The sequence below is a fragment of the Paroedura picta genome, chromosome 7 (assembly GCF_049243985.1).
Source record: "Paroedura picta isolate Pp20150507F chromosome 7, Ppicta_v3.0, whole genome shotgun sequence".
NCBI lineage: Eukaryota > Metazoa > Chordata > Lepidosauria > Squamata > Gekkonidae > Paroedura > Paroedura picta.
In genome coordinates this window covers 85,940,072-85,962,237 of record NC_135375.1, presented here as the reverse complement: position 1 = coordinate 85,962,237, position 22,166 = coordinate 85,940,072, and the positions used below count along the sequence as shown (strand labels likewise).

At 42.6% G+C, this 22,166-nt stretch overlaps 1 long non-coding RNA gene across 1 annotated transcript; it reads right to left on the bottom strand.

The window, feature by feature from the left end:
* Positions 1-7,720: 7,720 nt before the first annotated feature.
* On the bottom strand, positions 7,721-21,390 carry LOC143841841 (uncharacterized). Its single transcript, XR_013232890.1, has 3 exons — positions 21,265-21,390; positions 16,470-16,637; positions 7,721-8,467 (listed from the first exon to the last, which is right to left on the bottom strand). It is a non-coding gene; the product is annotated as an uncharacterized LOC143841841 (long non-coding RNA).
* Positions 21,391-22,166: the final 776 nt, after the last annotated feature.

Here is a 22,166-nt window from a genome sequence, read left to right as displayed (position 1 = left end):
ACAAAAGCAACAGAGAAAAAGCAGAGCCCAAATTGTTCACAAGAAGAAGAGGCAGCTGATGTACACAGCTATGTGAACATCTTGGAGGAAGGGCAGGATAAAAATAGAGTAAATAAATAATTCTAGGAAAACAAAAATTGGGAGAGTTCTGTCATCCCTACTAAAAAATAGATTTGATATGAGACTAGAGAAGGGCACAAGCCCTTGAAAAATATTATTAGTTTTATGGAAAACCATCTTGCTTCTCTTAAAATACTTCAGATGTTTCACCAGTTGATTCTGAGTTTCACTGCAGGCAAATGTTTGGTAGCTACTCTTTTGTCAATATTCTAAATGGTGGGTTGGATCCTGCCAGTCATTATTACTGATAGAAACATTTTTATTGATTCCTTACTCCTGTGCAACTCCTCAACTCCCTCCTCTTACTGTTCTTGGAGATCCTGGCAGCATTTTGAAGTATTTAGGGATTAAGTGGGAAAGGAGAGGTGGAAAAGTCAAGCTCTGCTGATAGAAATTCTTCTGCCTAAGGATTTTCAATAAGTTACACCATCTGGAGGTTATTATGGAAGAAAATGCAGGAAGGTCTACAAAGATGGTCCAAAATGAACTTCTCTTGGATGGCATATATGACAATTGTTAAAATGAACATTTTACCCAAGTTAAAACTTTTTATTCCAAGTGATTCTGCTGGGAATTAAGGCCAAGATTTTACACAAATGGCAAATCATCATTAACAAATGTATATGGAATAACAGAAGACCAAGAATAGTGTTTAACGTTCTTCAGGATGACAAGAAAAGAGGAGGACAAAGCATTCCAAATTTAAAACTGTATCTTCATGCTGCTATGTTAACATGGCTAACAGATTGGATCATGGACCTAGAAGACAGTTTACAGAGCGTAGTGTACCTTCTGTGTATTATAACTGTTTCTTGTCATTTTCCCTATTTCATTTACAGTAAGAAACCAGTAATACTACCATACAAAAACAAGTTGGTTCAGTGTTATTTAATTCCTCACCTCTAAAAATTGGAGTCCACCTGATAATCCAGGGTGTAAACTGCACGGAGCTTTTATTCCAATCCCAGGTTGATTCAGTCCCTGCCGTCTACACAGAATGCGACTTCCGTTTGGATGTTGGGCAATTTAGATTTTCCTTCTGCAGCAAGAAGGATTGATCCAGAGTGACCCTACCTTTATTTTGCGATATCTTAGAGTGCTTTTAACCCACAATATTTTTCAAATCCGGATTGGGAAAGCAAGCTCTGTGGTAGAGAACCTCTGATAGGCTACACCTGCTCATCTGACAAACTTGCCTTAAAGGAGAAGCCCCTAATTTCTCTCAACTTCTGTCAGTCCTGGATTTTTTCTCCCTTCTCTGCCTTTTTCGATCCTTTCCCCCCCCCCCAAGAAAATAAACAGGCTCCCTGCTTGGCTCCTCTCCCCCCCCCTTCAAGAAAAGAAAGAGGCTTGGCTCCGCCCCCCCTTCTGAGCCTCCCTAACCACGTGCAGAACACTTTCCTGTTTTAATGGGGGGGGGGTGAGGAAGACCCAAGTTCAAAGCGATCTGGATTCAACAGGATTGACAATGGAATAAACAAAGTAAGTGCAGACTCTGCCCAGGTATAGCTACAACTATAGTTGAGCTTGACGGAGGACTCATTTTTCTCTCTAGTATAGGTTCACCATCGAGTTGAAACATTCTCTCATCATTTTATGCCCTTCAAACTTTGCTTTGAAATGCAATACTTAAAGTACCAAAATGTATCACTCTCTAGAAAGCTTATTTTTAAAATCTTTTATTCACCTCCTATGTGTTTCCTGGAAACAGTGGTGACGAAGGTGACATATCGAGGCATGTGTTGCCTCTTCTAGGAGTCTCAGACAGCAAGATATGCTAACTGGAAAGAGAACATCAAGAATTCTGCAGTGGCACAGAAAAGAAAGAGATGGGTGCTCACCTGTCTCGTGGGAACAATTGATGTTCCCCTCCAGTGAAAGAAGTAACTGACTATATATATGAAGAAAAGGATCCTCTGAGAAGAGCAATCTTCACACAGATTGAAATCTGATTTTTCTCTTCCCTTGGCCTGTGTTTGTGTATGTGTGTTAGTCTGTTATTGTGGCAATATGTGTGTGTTGGAGGGGGGGGGGAAGAATATAGAAAGAAATTTCCTGATAGGCACCACTTCCTCCAAGCCTCATGGTAGCCTCTTCACATCAGGGAAGACAAAAGAAATGTTTTCCCCTCTTTCCTTGAAAGGCCAAAGCATCTGCCTCTATCGCCCTTCCCCTGTGTTTTTTTCTTTGTTTGTTTTAAACCTGTAGGCATAAGCAAAGCATTTATTTCTTTATTAGATTAACACTTCCTTGAATGGTTCAGACAAAGAGTGCTGAAATAGAATGACACACCTTCCTGATCCCACTGAGCCAGTGCTTGTCAGTGAGGTAAATGCAATGCATAGAAATGCCAATGGAAGATGCAGCATGTGGTGTAAATGTGGATTAAACATTCTGGTTGGACACCAAGCCTGTCATTCACACCTATTCTAATTGACCTCTCCACCCCAACAAGTGTGGAATCTTCCAGTCATTGCTGAATAGTGTTGCCAGTGGCAGAGGATGCAGGGCCTCTCCTGTCTGGCCCGGAGCCAGGGGACATGACCCTTTTTAGGAATGGGGGTTGAAGTTAGTTATGAATAAAAGCAATGTATAAATATCTGAATAAATGTCTCATTTTTACTGGGATGCTGTTCTTGCAACATCAAAACAAAAGATCGCATTACAAAGAATGTAAATATCACTAGTTTTGTATATGCCTTTGTTTTGTACCAAGAGTGCAATTTATCTATAGAGGTGCACTGACATGAACCCCGATGAAAATAGTACAGTTGTAAAACAGGTTTTCCATTGCAGTTCTTTGATGACCAGAGTACACATCCTATCATCTCAAGAACAAAGTGATCATAAGGAGCAAGAAGGTCCTCCTGTTACTAATGCTCCTGTCAAACACCTGGAATTGATTGCCAAAGGATCCGGGACCCTGGCCCTGATGAACTGTCAGACTGGCCGAATGAATCCATTCTTTGCAGAGAAGAGAGAGCAGGCCAGCTTTAGCAATTCTTTGCTGGAACATGCCATTACAAAGGTTTCTAAACTTGCTACCTACCTACTCCTTCCACAATAGTGCGTGTGCTGAAGAACCCCTCTGTATCTGCCATAGAACCTCTGAACATTGCAGAGGTGCATTTTATGAATACATAAATCCATTGGTTTACCAAGCCCAGTAGTATCTTTTCTGTAAGCTGACAATAGTTCTCCTGGATCCTGAACAAAAGATCTTCTGCAGGAAGAACATAGGGATTTGGTACTTTTTGGATTTGAGTTTTCCTGATTCGGTACAACTCGAATCAACTGAATCATTGATTCAATATATCAATTCAAGTTTGGCTGATTTGGGAAACCCAGACAAATTGGCCATCCCTAAGCATAAGCTTCATTCATTCATTCATTCATCCATCCATCCATCCATCCATCCATCCATCCATCCATCCATCCATCCATCCATCCATCCATCCATCCATCCATCCATCCATCCATCATCATCATCATCATCATCATCATCATCATCATCATCATCATCGTTATTGTTGTTGTTGTTGTTGTTGTTGTTGTTATTATTATTATTATTGTTGTTGTTATTATTATTATTATTTCGATTTATTTCCCGCCACTCCCAAATGGCTCGCGGCGGGTTACAATGTCTTAAAAAAACATTAAAACTCCCATTAAAAGACTTTAAAATGTCACAACATGGCAGCACAATAATAAGATCCCCTTCCTACCCCCATTCCTAAAAAAGGGGGGGTGGAGGAGAAGGAGGTCAATGATGTCAAGAAGCCCGGGGGAGAGCAGTCGATGTACTCCAGCAGCCCCAGCCTCAACCATAGACCTGGCAGAAGAGCTCCGTCTTGCAGGCCCTGCGGAACGTTGAAGGGTCCCGCAGGGCCCACAGCTCACCCGGGAGCTCATTCCACCAGGTGGGGGCCAGGACCGAAAAGGCCCTGGCCCTGGTCGAGGCTAGGCGTGTTTCCCTAGGGCCGGGAACGATTTTATGTTTTTATGCTGCTTTTTGACCATCAAGTCCTCAAACTGGTTTACAATTATAAAACCCAACATTAACTTTTCCCCTTCCTGTTTCCAATATATGTGGAGAGAATGCATTTGTATGTTTGTTTATTTATATCCTGCTTTTCTACCCAAGGTGATCTAAAGCAGCTTACAATACGACAAACTAAAACAATATAGCATGAATGGGTTGGGAATCAGTTTCTACAATGGTACTGATTGCAAGCTATGGACTGTATGCCAAAGGACTAAGAGTCCCAAGTTCACATCCAAGGGTATACCCAGGAAGAGGAAGGCAAACTCAACCCAAATGGGTTAAGATGTAACAAGCCAGCAAGACCTTACTCCCTTTCTCTACTTTAGCTTGTCCTCCCAGGATGAGAAGTCTTAATTCCTGAGGTCCAAACAAGGAAGAGCCAGGTGCTGCTCTAATCCTGAACAACTGTCCCTCTCAACACTACACAGAGAAGTCTAAAACATCCTTTCCTCCCCCAAAATACTTGGATGAAACTGCTTTTCAGGGAGGAATTGTACTGGTTGGAAATCTGTCTTTCAGGTATATTTGTTCATTATTTTGATCTAATTGCTTCCCTGGATCATCATCTGAAAAGCACAAGTATTTAAGAATGCTCTTTTTTTTTAATTATGGAACAGCTATCAGCATGGATTTGCAGGGCTAATTCACATGCTATGAAGTTCATATTGTGGGCACATGGCTGCCTTAAAAATGTTTGGTTAGACATGCAGCTAGAATGGCATGTTGGGTACGGAGTTCCTCAGTGGCTGCAGGCATGATCTGTGTCAAGTTGCAGTGCAAATACACTTGCCTGGGAGTAAGATATTTTGAGATGAGCAACTTTTTCTTCCCAGAGTACAGGATTGGGTACCAATAATCTCACAAGGAGTTAAGTTGTTTCATATAATTGTAGTAATGTTATTGTCTCCCACCCTTTCTGCTCTTATTAAACTAGATCTGTAACTCACTGGGCAGAAACCTCAGGAAAGACACAATTTTATTTTTTTTAAATAGCCTGGCACATAAACCAAAGCAACCATCCCCTGCCCCCACCCTCCCAGAAAAGAGGAGCTTCAATCCATGAGAAATCTGAGTTTAGGAACATCAAATTTGTAGCACTCTAAATCTAGAAAAATGGAACTTCTGTTCACCAGGGACAGGGCCCAATATTTTTTTGTTTGTTTTGTGAATTCTATTCTCGTCAGAGATGCAATAAAATCATTGAGAGCCAAGCTATCAACAGGGATTGCTGGACCCCAAATTTCAGGAGACAAGTAATCTAATTTCAACTTAAAGTTGGACAAACAATTAGGGATGAAATTTAGAGCAGCCTCGGGCATTGTCAGGTAATGTCAACTCAACAGAGAAGAAACATCAGTGTCTGTGATGGAAATACAATGAGGTTAGTCCCCCAGCTTCTTAATTCTATGTGTTGTTTGTCTTAGCAGAGCCTTGTGACTGAAATTCTGGGGCAGGCCAGTCAGTGGATTTGACCCTGTTGGATGTCACTGTATGGGAAACCACAGTACTGAATCATTTGAGGCTATAAGGGTCTTGCAGAGGCATTCTCAAACATGTGAGAGACAGCACCATCTCCTTGCTGATGCCATGGATCTTTTTATTCATTGTGGACATGTGGTTGGCCAGACCACTGTCAAGGACTTGTCTACTTCAGCCAATGAGAGTGGATTGAAGTAGGATTCTGTGATGGCAGAAGGGCCTCTAGTTCACTCTGGATCAAACCTAGAGAAGTCCTGGAGGAGCAACAAGATTTTCTCCACTAAATAGCTTTATAAAAGCCTCACAGCTGATAACCAGTTTAGAATTCTTCTTAGTAGCCTTCACTGCTATCTCATAAGCATTCAAAAGTGTCTAGTAAGATGTTCTTGCTGCTTCATCATGAGTTTTCCTCTAGAATCGCTCTGGCCATCTCGGCTCCTGTTTCTGCTTGCACAGCTTTGGTATGTATCAATGAGCCAGGTTTGGATGGGAGATGAGAGGGAATCTGGGTAATCACATTGTTGGCTTCAGAGAGCTGACAATGCCAATCCTCTACCAGCTCATCGACTGAGTCACCAGAAGGTTTCAGATCCCACAAAGCATTCTGGAATCCAGTTTGATCCATAAGTCTCCCTGGGAAGGCATAAATCCACTCTCCAACTATACAGAGAGGGGGTGGTATATCAAGCTGAACCTTCAGAGCACATTACTTGATTGGACCCATATTTATCCCCATCACAAAAATTAAATCCAGAGTGTGGCCTGCAGCAAATTGGGAGAGTCCTAGTGTTGCCATGGCTGACACTAGGTAAGAACTCTGCAAGGAGTCAGGCTTCTCTGCATGGACATTGAAGTCCCCCCAGAATGAATACTCTAAGGAACTGCATAGCCCACCCAGTGACTAACTCCATCTGGCCAGGCATCAGCCAGTGTGTTAGGCTGTTGGTACACCAGGCAGAGAGCCAGACTCTCCATTGTATCCCACATCAGACCCACACATTCAATACCTGGAATTTTTGGATGGGGAACACCCAGAAGGAAAAAGATTCTTGAACTCGTGAATCTTTAGTGAAACATTTTCAAATAGTGGAAATAGTAATCATTTATAGCTCTGAATGTAAAAGCTGATGTTTGTGTGTGTTTATTTGTTGTGAAGAAATGCCCCCAGTGGGAGGTTTGAAAATATTATAGTGCTGAACCATGGAATAGTGAGGAAGCACCAGATGAGTAAGATGATTCACAATTAAATCAATTACACATACAATGTCCCGTGATGACTCAGGTCTGCAATACATCAAGGGAGTCTGTGCATCTGAATGGGATAACATGATGTGCAATTAAGCCTATTGTGGATAAAAAAAGACCTCCATATGAAATGTGCAACACTGGGCCAGATTTGCATCACAAAAAAACATCCTGTCTGCTTCTGTTAACAGGCATGCTAAGCAAGTCAAGGCGTGTGGAAAGCTTTCACACATTTCTGCTAAGGCTGGGTACTCCGGTGTAGATTACATTAGCTGGTTGTTCTGCGTTATTTTTTTTAAACATGAGACAAACTGGAATCTCCACACAGTCACTGGTCCCAAACAGATGTAATGAAGATAATGAACCTTCATGGTCTGTAAAAATACAAACTCTGCATGTGCACAGCTACTGTTTCAATTAGGGCCATACAAGAATGAGACAAGAGAGTTATTGTTGTTGTTGTTGTTGCTGCTGCTGCTGCTGCTGTTATTGTTGTTAATAATTTAATTTGTATGTCACGCTCCCATATAGCTCAGGGTGGAGAAAATCATATCTATAATATACAAATATAAATTATACTAAAATTATTCTAATTAAAAGATCCACAAAATTATACCAATAATTAAAAGATTTAAACCATAATTTCTCATGCAGTTCTAAAAAGAAAAGGAAAGAACAGCACAAAATGTTTGCATCATGATAGGAATTTGGTTACAGTTGTATTATCACTGTTGTTAATAGTGGCAGGTGAACACTCTTCCACTTAGACCATACTTTGATTACAGATTTTGAGCAGACTCCTTAAACATTAGGGGGAAAGCTCACTTTTAAAATCACAGTTCCAAATTGGATTGCAAATACTTTGTGCATGCACATTCTTATACTGCTACTTGATATATGGGCAAGACAATATATGACACAAATCATGTGTCATATCCTGCTCAGTGCTTGGTTTCTAGCACATCTTACTATTAGAATGCATTATTATGAAGAAATGGAGGTAGTGACAGATTTTATTTTCCTGGGCTCCAAGATCACTGCAGATGGGGACTGCAGCAAAGAAATTAAAAGACGCTTGCTCCTGGGGAGGAAAGCTATGGCAAATCTAGAAAGTGACATCACCCTGCCAACAAAAGTGTGTCTAGTCAAGACTATTGTCTTCCCAGTTGTAATGTATGGCTGTGAAAGTTGGACCATAAGGAAGGCCGAGTGTCAAAGAATTGAGGCTTTTGAACTCTGGTGCTGGAGAAGACTCTTGCGAGTCCCTTGGACTGCAAGGCGAACAAACCGGTCAGTCCTGGAGATCAGCCCTGACTGCTCCTTAGAAGGTCAGATCCTGAAGATGAAACTCAAATACTTTGGCCACCTCATGAGAAGGAAGGACTCTCTGGAGAAGAGCCTAATGCTGGGAGCGATTGAGGGCAAAAGAAGAAGGAGACGACAGAGAATGAGGTGGCTGGATGGAGTAACTGAAGCAGTCGGTGCAAACTTAAATGGACTCCAGGGAATGGTAGAAGACAGGAAGGCCTGGAGGATCATTGTCCATGGGGTCGCGATGGGTTGGACACGACTTCGCACCTAACAACAACAAATTATTTATGATCATTATCAGTTATAACATCATGCATTATCGTTACCATGCATATCATAGGTCTCAAGGCATTTTTAGAGCATGTTTAAATAAACCATAGACTGACCATGACTTCTGGGTCACACTTGACTTGCCAGCTTCTTGTAAGTTCTGCTGGCTGCCAGGAAGAATGATGAATGTTGAAAACTGCAAACTTGTACTCATGCAATCGGCTCATAATCTAAAAATATAGCTGATTTAAATAGAGAACATATCAACCATCAAACAGCATGGGAGATCAACTCAAGAGAAAAATGGGCATTAAGAGAAAGAGAAATTCAATTTTCAGTCACAGTATGTGTAAGTTTCATGGTATTGCTAAAGATTAAAGATACATCAGAAGATAGGGCCAACATGGGGAAAATCTACAATCTGGCTCCTTCTCATAACACTGGGGTGGGTACTATCTAGAATCAGCAAAGTAGTACTTATGGAGGCTAACATACTTTGGTTCCCCCTGAGCCTCTGGATCCAGAGATGCACAACAAGAAAATGCTTGGGATAGTGGTTAAGAGCAGCAGCCTCTATTCTGGAGAACTTGGGTTTGATTCTCACTCCTCCACAAGAAGCTAGCTGGGTGACCTTGGGCCAATCACAGTTCTCTCAGAATTCTTTCAGCCTCACCTACCTCACAGGATAGCAGTTGTGGGACAGGAAGAGTAGGCGGGTTGTAAGCCACTTTGAAAATTCTTCAGGTAGTAAAAAAATGAGGTATTACAAATAGCTCTTCTTCTGAGGGTCAATAGGGACATCAAGGAGAAGGGACATCAAGGTGTCATTGAGCCATGATGCTCACTGGGTTACCTTGGGTCAGCTGCTCTCCTCCCAGCCTATTTCACAGGGTTCTTCTGAGAATATAATGGAAGTGTGGTAAACAATGAATACCAACTGAAGTTCATGAACTATGTGGTAGACATTACTGTAGCTCCTAGTCTATACATATAAAGCCAGGAGGGTGTGTTTCTTCAGCAGCTGCAGTATAATGGGATTTTCTTTGTTTGGAAAGTGTGTACTTGGGTGACAAACTCTTGGTTACTACAGATGTATTATGATAAAAACAGAGAAAACTTTTGTGTTGATAAATGAGACAGGCTTTCTCAACCAGGGTTTCATGAAACATTGGGGTTTCTTGATAGCTTTGAAAGGGTTTCCTGACTGAGTAAAAATTAATTAATTTTAATATATTTTTTAAAATTTGTTAAACATTTATTGGCTCATATGGTCATGTTGACCCATCTGCTCTCCCCGAATTGCCAATGATGGGCCTGCAGGGAATGGGAAAGGAAGGGGGCCCTAGATGGGCATGTAAGCAGTTATGCTTCTCAACCATGTTCTGCATAATTGTGCCACTTCTGGGGTTTCTCAAAGCCTGAAGACTATTTCAGGGGTTTCTCAATGGTAAAAAAAGTTTTAAAAGCCTGCCTTGAAGTGTAGCTTGGATCAGACACTAACACTCATTTATAAACATAACAGACTCTTATAATTTTTACAGATCCAAATGGGAAGTGGTATGGATCTCATTTTTATAGATGACATAGTGTTAATCTCACAAACATGATGACAAATAGGTGAAGACTGGTGTTGGCGATGTGTTTGGAAGGGAAACTTGGAGCACCAAAATGAATGAGGGAAAACGGATAATAGCCACTAAATCATGGTTTGTCTTTGATGACAGTGAGTTCTCACCGGATTTGGGTTGTGGCTGTTTGAAAGAATTCTGGCTAGCATAAATTGGAAGAGGGACAACTTCTGTCATTGATCTTGCAGAATAAAAAAATGCATGTATGATAGAATAAGCCCAAGAAAATCTGAAATGACTTATGTCCTAAAAAGTACAGGGCTCAGATGACCAACTCATATGAGTGGCAGCTTCCTCCTGCCTTGCTCAGGACTGGAGTGACACTAGCTGGGTCCACCATGTCAGCCCACCAGAACGTATGCTTGTGGTTTTAATGACCAATCCACCCTGCACTCAAGCACAATTTCAGGGGCCACTGAAGACTGCAGTGACAGTGGAAAGCAGCAGTTTGGTTTACTCAAGCCCAATTCTGCTCAAGCTGCTTAGGATCCCAGCTTTGAGGAGTTAATGCTTAGACAAGGGAAAGTGTCTTCCAGAAGAGAATGGAAAATTTCAGAAAACCATAGGGTTCATTTTATTCAAAATTATTTTCCCTACCTTTCTGTGTTATGTCAGTCACAGCCTCCTTCAAAATACAAGAAAGATATTTAAAAAGATATTGTAACATACATTGCTTAGAGAGATGCAGTCAGAGTTGCGAGAATGGGGCTGGGAGTGGTGGGACTCTGAGGGGGAACATGGGGGGGGTCAGTGTCAGTGCAGTGACATTAGTTCTGGGAAGTCACCGAGAGAGCTTCGGCAGCGGGCCGCAGCTCCCGCTCCCCCCACCACAGCGAGAAGCTCGCCAGGCCGCAAGCAATCGGCCGCCGAAGGAAGCGCATTTGCAAGCACGTTTGCGCGGGGCTGCTGCGCATGCGCAGGGCCCCGGGTCGCACTCTCCCACCACCCCTTGGCAGCGGTCTGCAACCTGAATAAAGTTGCAGACCACTGCTTTAGTCCATAGAGAGCTAGTACTAGATGTCTTTCCTCATATCTGTTCCTCCTATTGCGACTCCACCCAGCTCTCTTCTTTGCTTTGCAACTGACCTTCTGCCCTTATTAGGGCTGTGCCACCATTCCACCCTTTCTTCCCTAGGGGTGAGGTGACCTGGACTGTAACACATATACTTCCGGGAATAACTGGATGTGCAAGGAAAGGATTCCAACCACACACAAAGTGAGCATACTCTGGAAGAGCCAGAATGCTGAGAGCAGGTGAGAAGCAAAGGAAATCAAGTCAGCGTAGTGTAGCAGTTAAGAAGGTTGCACGAGCAGTTTGAAGAACCAGATGTAGATCCCCACTCTGCCATGGAGGTTTGCTACATGAACTTGGGGCAGTCGTGCACTATAGTTCATACAGTTGCTGAAGGAGAAGATAATGATAGAAGCCGCTTTGGATCTCCATTGGGAAGAAAAGCAGTGCATGATTGAAGTAAATAAATAAATACAATAACACAGGGAGATGAGCAAATTGGTTCGCTTTATCCAATAAAAAAAAATAATAGAGAAACCTGGGGAGATTTATGGGTGTTCATACAGAAGGGTGAGGAGAATTTCACAATTGTTTATCCTCTTGATTCCTTCTGGGCCCTAGGCTGTTTTATCCAGAGATCTAAAAGCAGCAGCATTTTGACAGGCTGTAGCAAACAATGCATGCTGTAGTCCTGTGCCAAGAAGAACCCACCGGTTTAAATTCTTAGAGAGCCCTGTTTCATGCTTCTGGTTCCTTTGAGTCAGCAATGGACACAAACAATTGCTTTACATTAATAGCAAATGAGTAATTAGTTCCATCGACTTTAATAGTACTGCTTTAACATACACGAGCATAGGTGCATGCTTGGCCTAACTTTGCTGAATCAATACTTCAGTGGCTATCCTGGCATATGAAGGGAAGGGAAAATGAGGGAGAGCCAGCAAACCTGTGGCCTTTGTCAGCTCTACAGGCCCTGCGGCACGACCAAGCTGACTCTTTGCCATGGCTAAGAAAAGCTAACTTTGTTGCTTGAGACAGCTTTTATGTTTTCCTTCAATGTGCAAGTCAAATCCAAATAGCTTTGCCATTAAGCTCATAATTCCTATGAGACAACAAGGTTGTGCCTCAGGAAATTGCACGTAAAAAGGGCACTGAATTGAGTTCCACAGTCATTAACCTTAGCTTCTGGTAGCTGATCGGAAGACAAGCCACTCCTGCAAAGGCAGAGAGAAAGAGAAGCTGAAGGTTCAGGCCTCAGTTTTGTCTAGCATGTGAAAGAAGAAATAGGAATGATTTCAGTTTTCTCATTCTTTGCTGTTTCAACTCCCTAAATCTCCATCTTGATTTAATTTCTCCCTTGTGTGAACAGGATTCCTGCTAGTTCAGTTTCTGTACACTTTCTGTCTCTCCTCCAGTAAAAATGCATGCAACATTACAACATTATATGTGTCCATAAACTAGCATTATTTATATATTATGCAATAAATGTATGCATCAATATCATATTAATTGCACATAAAAACCATACACTGTGTACACAGCACAATCAAAGCAACAAAGCCAACAATGAAAAGCAGAGAAGCAGAACCATTCCTTCAAATATAAATGAATTTAAAAATAAACAAAACAGGGAGCACTTACTGTTTTCTAAAACGGATGTGGAGAGATATAAACTGGTAAAATTAATGAGATAATCTGTGGAGACCCTCTCTGAGGGACCCTTGCTTTTTAAAGCTGTAATGCTAAACTGTAGCACTGTTACAGAGATTAGAATATCTCTTTCCAAAATTCTTCTTCTTTTCTAGATATAGTCACTGATTCCTCTTCCAAAAGAATTTCTCTTTAATTTCTCCTTGGAGAAATTACAAAGTTAACTTTTTGTAACTTCAACCCTTGCAGGATTATTTTCCTTTTTTGAAATTACATATGAGATGGTGCTGCAGTGGGACATGTTTGAGGAGATATAGTTTGCCGCTGAGCATTTGCAGAATTAAATTATGAAATCATGTAGAACCTCCCTTCCTGCCCCTCCTCTTCTTGATCCCCCCCTTTGATCAAAACAAACTCCAAAAGGTCTAAAAAGAGGAAAATAAATAAATTGTTGGATCTCAGGGGGAAACTGAGTAAAGAGGGGATAACTGAGTAAAGGGGGGAAATTAGATAAAGTATCTTAGCAATGCTATTAAATTGACAGTTGAGCTGGGATTTCATCACCACATAGCAGTATGGAGCACATCTACTTGCACATTCCCTCAAACGGAAATGATAAAGGACATGATGTCCATTGTCCCGCCTTAGGGACTGTGACAGTATATGGTGGCAGCTGTCAGCAGAATTCTGAGGCCCAGGGTTGGGACTCAGAGTTCTGCTGGTGGTGGCATCCCACTTCCCAGGCTGATCCCACCCTCCACAGATGGGGGCAGGCCTGGGAATCAGGGAGCCATGCGACTGCCAGTGGAGGGACATAGAAAACCTGCTGCAACAGGTAAGGAGGGAGAAGGGGGAGGGGAGTGTCTGAGTGGGTGTGTCTGATCGGTAGGAGGAGGGACCAGGAAGGAGAGGTAGGTAGGAGAGGCAAGGGAGGCTTGGGGAGAGAGTGTGGGGGAGGGATTAAGGGAGGTGGGACCAGGAAAGAGAGGTAGGTGTGAGAGGCAAGAGGAAAGGGGGGAGGGTGTGTGTGTGTTTGTGTGTGTATCAGAGATGGAGGGGCCAGGACCATGAAGTCTGACAACAGGTATTTGCTCCACATACTCTGTGATAGTCAGATTCTTACTAGATTTTATCCTTCATCAGCTCAGATTTAAATAAACAATCTGCACCTGATCCGATTTCCAGTCCAAACCATGTCAATTGGTTTTATATTCCATCTGCAACATCCCGGCTCAACTCTGGAACGACATCACCTTTATTTTTTATCTTTAATTCGTTAAGGGGCCTTGAGGTGGGCTTTGTCCGTGATGAGGAAGGGTCCGGATTGGACCCTTCCTCACGACAGACAATTGGTCCCTCCAATTGGTCCCTCCAATTCCCAGCCCCAGCAACTGCGAGCCACTCGCAACGCGGCTCGCAGTTGCTCCCGGCCTGATGCGGTGAGAGGCGCTTTGCACCTCTCGCCGCGTCAGCCCGCCGCCCCAGCGAGCCCCTGGCAGTCGCGCGAACCGCAGCTGCCGGAGGTTCCCTGCCTGGCGGCCTGACGCGGCGAGAGGCCTGTCGCCGCCGTCAGCCCGCCGCCGCCGAAAGAAGCCTGCCGCCGCCGCCGACGACGACCAAGCCGCTGAACAGACCGCCGCCGACAACAGTGAGTGCCTAGCGCCCGCTGCATTTTCCTGCAGCGGGCTTGGTTACTAGTTTATTTATAATTGGATTTATATACCGCCGTTCACCAAAAGGTCTCACAGCGGTTCACAATAAATCCTTTCCCCTAGGATATCTGAGAGTGGATATTATTTGCTTACTTGGAGAAAATCGCTCTGAAAGCCCACTGTTCCATGTGCAGACATTTCACTTTTGGGATTTTCTTTCCCCACTCCTCCTCCTAGCCTGGCTGTGCCTCCATAGTTCTCCCTGAGGCTGCCACCTTGTGCTCTTTCAGCACTACCCCCCCCCCATACACACCTATGCTTGTTCTGGCTGCAGAGCTGGTTTGCAAGAAAACTCTCATGCCCTGAGGCTGCTGCTTCTGTGCTCCTTCAATGCTTCCCCCTCCCCCAGCTTGCTCTGGCTGTAGAGCCATTGAGGGACATTCATTACTATCCCTGAATTTGATGTATTGTTCTGCTTAGTTCTATGTGAACTGCCCTGAGCCTTAGAAGAGGGCAATATACTAGATAGATAGATAGATGGATAGATGGATAGATGGATAGATAGATAGATTTAAACTAACTGTTAATGTTAACTGTTTAATGTTGTTAGCATTATAGGAGAACCTTGATTGCCACAATATATTTTATCGTATGATTTTACTTTAAAGGTATCTTATATTAGTCCAGCTTAGCCGGTGCTTTTCAGAGCTTGAGAGCTAAGCAGTGTTGGCTATAGTCTATATTTTGATGAGAAACCACCAAGGAAGACTGGCCTTGCTATGAACAGGAAGATGATGGCAAACCATCTCTGCTAGTCTTTTGCCTGCAATCCCCAATGGTTGGGGTCACCATGAGATGGTTGTGACTCAATGTCGTGTTTTTTGTCTTCCTCTAAAGCAGGGTCAGTGTTTAATAATGGAAGGGGGGGACTAAGATGAGTTCATGGCCAACTCTTGGGACTTGGGCAGTTTGGAGATAGACCCTTGATGTTGCTTGCCCATCATTTTCTTTAAAGACCTGGACTGCTTCTGTTTTTCTACCATAGGTTATAGGAGAATGCTTTTCCTGCAGTGGCTTACATCACTTTCTCCCTCTCTGCAATCCCTCTGGAGACAAGAACAATAAGCAAAGCATTATCCACAAATTGCTCAGTGGATGAAAAAACTTGTTGTTACTATGCAGGCTTTAAAAGCAACAATAAGCAGAAATGAGTAATCTGTCCAGAGAGGATGGCAGGTGAAGGCTCACAATCAGCAGTGCCAACGAGGCCAGACTGTGAGGTAGATGTTAGGAGCCCTGGCTCACAATGGGGCTAGACGACCAGTATAGACTGTGACTAACAAGCTGTATTAGGCATTAAGTGACATTTCTGCGTAAATATGGATGGAATTAGGTTACACTGTGTGTACTTATCTGAGAACGTAGTTGGATGGAATGAAAGAAATGTTTTTTTGTGTTTTGCATCTGAAATATGCATTGAATCCAAATTCATAAAGGACCTAACTGCATGACTGCTCAAAACAGGAAAGGTTGAAGTGCTTATGGTAAGCATTCTCAGCATACTTTCTAAGGAAGAATAGGAAGTGGTTCACATTTAGCCTTTTGTGTGTGTGTTTAACGGCTTTGAAGTTTCATAGGCTCCAAGTCTGGGTTGAAATAGTGCAGTGCAATCTTCTCCCCAATTAAATCACCATTACTCTCTGACTTCATGTATCAATCCCAATTAAAAGACCTGGCAGTGTTCCATATCCAGAGGGAGTATTCATGTTGTCGAAAGCTGCATGCAGGTGGCAGCAGGTCAAAGAAGCTCCGCTCTTCTTCAGTACTAATCAAGAGAGCCTGATTGTATTTTAGGACTGTGGATCTTGATCATTCAAAGGAATTGGCTTTGTACCTCAGATGATTTGAGACAGATTAGCCTCTTGATGTTTTTGTGATGCACACGTCTTTCAGGGGGAAAAACAGGATATTTTTAACTGCATGGTATTTAGTATGCGACTTGGCCTTGTAGCATTAGTAGGCAAGAAGCTGTAAGGCAAGCTTCTAATTGGACTGACCTCAGCAGTTGATACAGATACTGAAGGCCTGTTGGCCGCCTTTAAAGGTAACATTTGATGGCTTCAGGAGGCTCTCCTTACCTGGAGTGGACAAGTTGCTGGATTTGGTGAGGACTACTACTGGTCCCCTGGATCCCTATCCGTCTTTAGATGCCAGGCCCCACGACACTACAGATACAAGCAGAAATAATGTTCTGGGATATAATTTAACTAATCTATGATTGCTCCCTCCCTTCCAGCCAGTGGCCAGTATTTGCAGGGTGAGGGAAACTTGACCAAAGATAAAATTGTCTTTCATTTTAAATGTGAACAGGATCCAGGTTATTCAATTGAACACAAACACAAGTAAACACGAGGTAACGCAAAGTGATGGAATTTCAGCCTTCAGACTGGTCATGACAAGCAAGGCCTTTTCCAGGCAGATTTTAATAACTTTGCTACACATAAACACAGCACTAGCTTCAACTTAATAATACCTTTTTGGACTTACTGAACAATCTGATCACTATGCAAATTCTCTCACTCTCCTGTGAGACTACCTCTGTTAGCTGAGTCTCTAATCTCCAGCTGACAGCTTCCATCTGCCAAGACCCTCCTGTGAAACTTTAACTCATTCTCTGTCCCCCTGTATTCAGTGGATTGAACTCTACTGTCACTGGGTCCTGAGTTGCTGGGTGGCTTTTATACATCTCTTTGTCAGAACAAAGTATGCTTCCGCACATATCAGTAAGCAGAGGGAGGTACAAATTAATTAGCATGAGGAGTAGACAATGGAGATGCAGAGATAATCTATGTAGTAAGTCTCAGCTCAAACATAATGTTGTCTTTAAAGTGCATGCTTGCTGGCAGACATGAGTAGGGCATGCTGCATCAGAAGTGCTATAAACTGTGACCAAACAGAGCTTCTCCTTTGTTTTCTCAAGTGTGGGGGTGGGGGATTGCATCGTTAAAGAAATAACTGGACTGTAGCACCTGGGAGCTCATATGAGGGAATAATCCTTATCCATGGTTCCTCTATATATTTGTGAAACAGCTTTGGAGGTGGGACGTGTCCGGCTGTCCAAGTTGGAATAGGGCCAACTGGCTGCACTTTGATTGGCCCAGCCCTTGCAGCTCCCACCCACCGTTCCTGGACTCTAGCCTTTTTGCTCTCAGATGCCCTCAGGGCCTACAGCCAGCAGCAGGAAAGGGGAGAGGGCCCTGGGCAAAGGGTCTGCGGGAGGGCATGCTATCGAGGGCCTCTTGGCCTGCAGGGCTGGGCCTGCTATCAAGGGCCTCTTGGCCTGCTAAGCAGGGCATGTTTACGAGGGTGGGCCTGCTCATGAGAGACTCCCGGCCTGCTGACTGCCTTCTAAGGAGCTCTGTCCTGCTAATGAGCTGGCCATCCCCCACTCGCCCCACTTGATCCAGCTGCATGCTGTGGCCCAAAGTCACGTTAATCTGCCAGGCCGGGGGGCAGAGATAGAGATAGAGATAGAGATAGATAGATAGATAGATAGATAGATAGATAGATAGATAGATAGATAGATAGATAGATAGATAGATAGATAGATAGATAGATAGATATACCTATAAAATGCAGATTATCATATTAGAGACAAGGCTAAACTCAGATATTTCCTCCTAACATCTAGCTTTTCACATTCAACAAGGGTTTTTGTGTGTGGTGACACTCATATAAATTCCTACCAACAGGCAGAAGGGGTACAATCCAGACCCAAGTTTACCACTTGTTTCCTTGTAAATTCTGAATCATCTGCATTCTAGGCAAGTAGTAGCTGCAAACTTATTCCCCCAAACAATATATATTTAGTTTTGATAATTTGATATACTGTTGCTAACACCATCAATGTGGTCGATGGTCCCCAAAACCTACCCATTAGTCTGTCATGCTCAGGAAAACTTCCTTAACAAAGAAAGTATGTGGACATTATTGCAAAATATCGCTCGTATCATAAAATCATTTTTAGTTCCTGACAGTGTATTACACTTGTGGCATACTCTTCATCTGTATACATTGGCATGGAAACAAGATGGATCAGCCAGTGGCTCTATTATTTCCTGACGACGTATCTTAAAAGACACTGTCAGTACTGCTGCCAAATTATCAAACTACCTTCAATGCTTATGGGTGGAATATTAATTGCTTTTCGTCGGCTCACAGTGTAAATAACTTGGCTGTGTAAATTACACAAGCACAGTATGACATTTGGTCATGTGTGAAATATAGCGATTTGCTTGCAAGATAGGCGTGGGGATGTGATTTGAAATGAGCAGGCCATGTGTTACCAATAGGGGTGCCAGGCCTTTGTCTTTGACCCTGAGGTTTTGAGATTTATTTGGGGGGGGGGGCCTTAGAGCCTCAGGTTAAAATCTCATAGCTGTCATACAGGCCATACATGGAGAGATGTTTCTTAAGACTTCTATGCATGTCTACTTGTAGTAATACTGTACTACTATAGCAGTCAACTATTTTTAAAAAATCTGTAGGAGGGATTTTTCATCTTTTCAAATCCTCTTCAAAGTGACATATTTAGAAATTCCACAGGGTAAAATTGCTAGGTATGTGTAAAAGTTACTTCATCACAATGTGAATTAGCAGGTCTCACTCCATGTCTTTGCTAATTCTACCCCAACAGTGTCAAGTTTATTTATTTATTTTATGGCTGAGTTACACACAGGGAGCATATGGCAATGGAAAATATGTAACCAAGTTGATAAAATGGGTATACAGACCAGTTGGGCAATCCCCTCTAAATACTAGTATCTAAATTTTCATTCCACTCATTCGCAACTGGTGAGAATACAAAGCACTCTGTTACATCTCCCTGGAAAGCACAGCATTCAGGTTACAGTGGCAGATGGAAAAGAGTTTGGTGGGCTGCACCACAATCACATTTGGGTCTTGGTATTTTGCCACATTTGCACAGCTCATATGAAGAGACACCATTGGTTTCTTGTAGGAATACACCCAAAGCAAACAAAACCAATAGGCAAAAGTTGTGTCTTCTTGAGGTTTATTAAATGCAATCCTAAATAATTTTGCAACCAGAACAGTGTCCCGGGTATTCAATCTCGCTTTTTATTGCTTCTTCAGTGGTTGCAATTGAAGGCTTAATATAACATCATATAACATCACCAGTATTACAGGTGCAGGATATCACATTGGCAATAGCTCTTCAGTAAAGGGGTCACCGCTTCAATTCTGCCCCTTTAGGACTGCATTTAATAAATCTCAAGAAGACACAACTTTTTGCCTATTGGTTTCGTTTGCTTTGGGTACATTTGTACATTAGATATTTTCCATACTTTGTACAAGTCAAATCCTTCGGGCCTCTTAGTGGTGTTCATCAGGTTTTGGATATTGGGAGAATTGATAGTCTCCATGTTCACAACCATTCATTCCCTACATCAAAATCTTATGATTGCAGAATCTGTGCAGATCTTATTGCTGGGTGTTCAGATTTTAGTCTGGATAGTCTCACGTTACGTAAGTCATATCTTTGTGGTTGGGCAGCTCTCTGTTTTCAATGTTCTTTATATCTTCACAAAAAACAGCATCTTATCTTCAAAGATGATGGGGTATGATGTGGCACAACATGAGTTGCCAATAGTTCAGAATAGGTTTAATACATCTGGTCATGGTTCTCATGGTTGTGTTGAGTTGAACATCAAGTTTGTTGGACATCAAGCACTGTTGAGCCACACTGAAACAATCTATTCTGCACTACTATGCACCAACTCCAAAGCTGAGCATCTAAATGTTGTAGCAGATACACACCAAGTTGTACCATATAATTTCTGGAGAATGTTCTTTCATGCACATATTTTCACTGCTACATTGGTAGGTGGTGGTAAATGCAAAGGTACTTTGTCCTGATAAATGAAAAGGTACTTAGGTGCATGGCTTGGAATACTGGGGACCTGACAATTCTAAATCAAGTAACATTACAAAGGGAATGTTGACTGGAATCCCAAACATGGTAGTATGGGGTTTATGTCCAACCAACGAATCCCTTCCAGCCAAAGTTAAGTGATTAAAAGCCTATTGATTGCAACAGGAAAGTATGTGCCTAAATGTGGTTCTGTTAATGGGTTAATTAAATGGGTGGTATCCAGCAAAAATTAAAAATCACGAACACGTTTTCACCAACTATTTTGCTTCCCATACAACTGATTAGTCCTTTCTAGGAATCACTGGAAATTTTACTATAGAGTTTGCTGCGATCCTGAAGAGGACTGACATCACTTCCAGGTTTTTCTCAGAAGTAAGGTTATAACATTGCTGATGGAGCCCCCCCCCCCATATCCCTGCCTCCTATTGTAAACAGGGTCATGAACTTCTAAGTGTAACTTCAATAGACTTACAAGGATGGACCTCTCTTTAGGATTACATTGTTAGCCATATTGCTTTTTGTACCTTATCAGCAAAAATGAGCTGAGAAGAATATTAGAATGTAGTGCCATCCTCTTGAACTCCCCTTGTACTTGAGCAATGGTTTAAACAACTGGCTTACAATTAACACAATGCTGTCTATGGAAACCTTCGGAGAGGGCTCTCTGAGTCTTCCTTTCCCCACTCATGGAGTTACAGCAGAATTTCTTTCAGAAAACAAAAGAATCCAGTGGAAAGGATGAAAATGCAACTGACAGTCCCAGAGTAACCAAGACAGCCATTCTGCATCACAAATAGGCCAACAAAAGTGTGTGAAGTGGCTATGGATTGGCAAGAAATACCTCTGCATACGGCTTTATAGATTTTATAAAAGTGTGATTGGAAGATCATTTGACTTACAATTTGTATGCTTTCGCTTTTCTTTACTGCTGTTGTTCACCTCTCCTAAAATCAATGGCTAATGAAAAGCTTGATCTCTCTGTCTATCTTAGGCTTTTGACTTCAGTTGTAAGCATTGCAGCGCTGTAATTACAGTTTACCCTGAAGGGGCCTGTTTGCTCTTCCCTGTGATGTGGGACTCCACAGCCTGATCCAAAGTTCAGCGAACACCTCGTCAATAGCTGTGACAAGCTGTAAAATCACAAGTCTTTGAATTCGCCCCTGCAGTGCTATGGTGCAACCTTTTCTTTCTTTTTAGAAATTAGTTCTGTACTTTTAAAGTACATATTGAACCATGATGGGTGGAGCCTGGGCCCAGAGTAACCTAAAGCAAGAGCTTGTAGTTAGGGTTGCCAGCTCCGGATTGGGAAACTGCTGGAGATTTTGGAGGTGAAGCCTGAAGAACTGAGACAGGACAAAGAAGAATCACATGATGGGAAGCTGCTCAATAAGAGAGAGAGAGAGAGAGAGAGAGAGAGAGAGAGAGAGGTTGCAAAGCAGGGATGAGCATGAACCAGCTGATGGACTAAAGTTCATCATGAATTTTGGCCACTTTGTAGTTTGCAAAGCTCTCAGTTCCCCTAGGTCCCACCCCCAGCATAGCACCCAAAAGCCTCCTAATTTACTAGACCCTTGACTAAAGGTAAAGGTAAAGGTATCCCTTGTGCAAGCACCGAGTCATATCTGACCCATGAGGTGACACCCTCTAGCATTTTCATGGTAGACTCAATACTTGAGTATGATAAATATGATAAATAAATACGGGGTGGTTTGCCAGTGCCTTCCCCAGTCATTACCGTTTACCCCCCAGCAAGCTGGGTACTCATTTTACCGACCTCGGAAGGATGGAAGGCTGAGTCAAT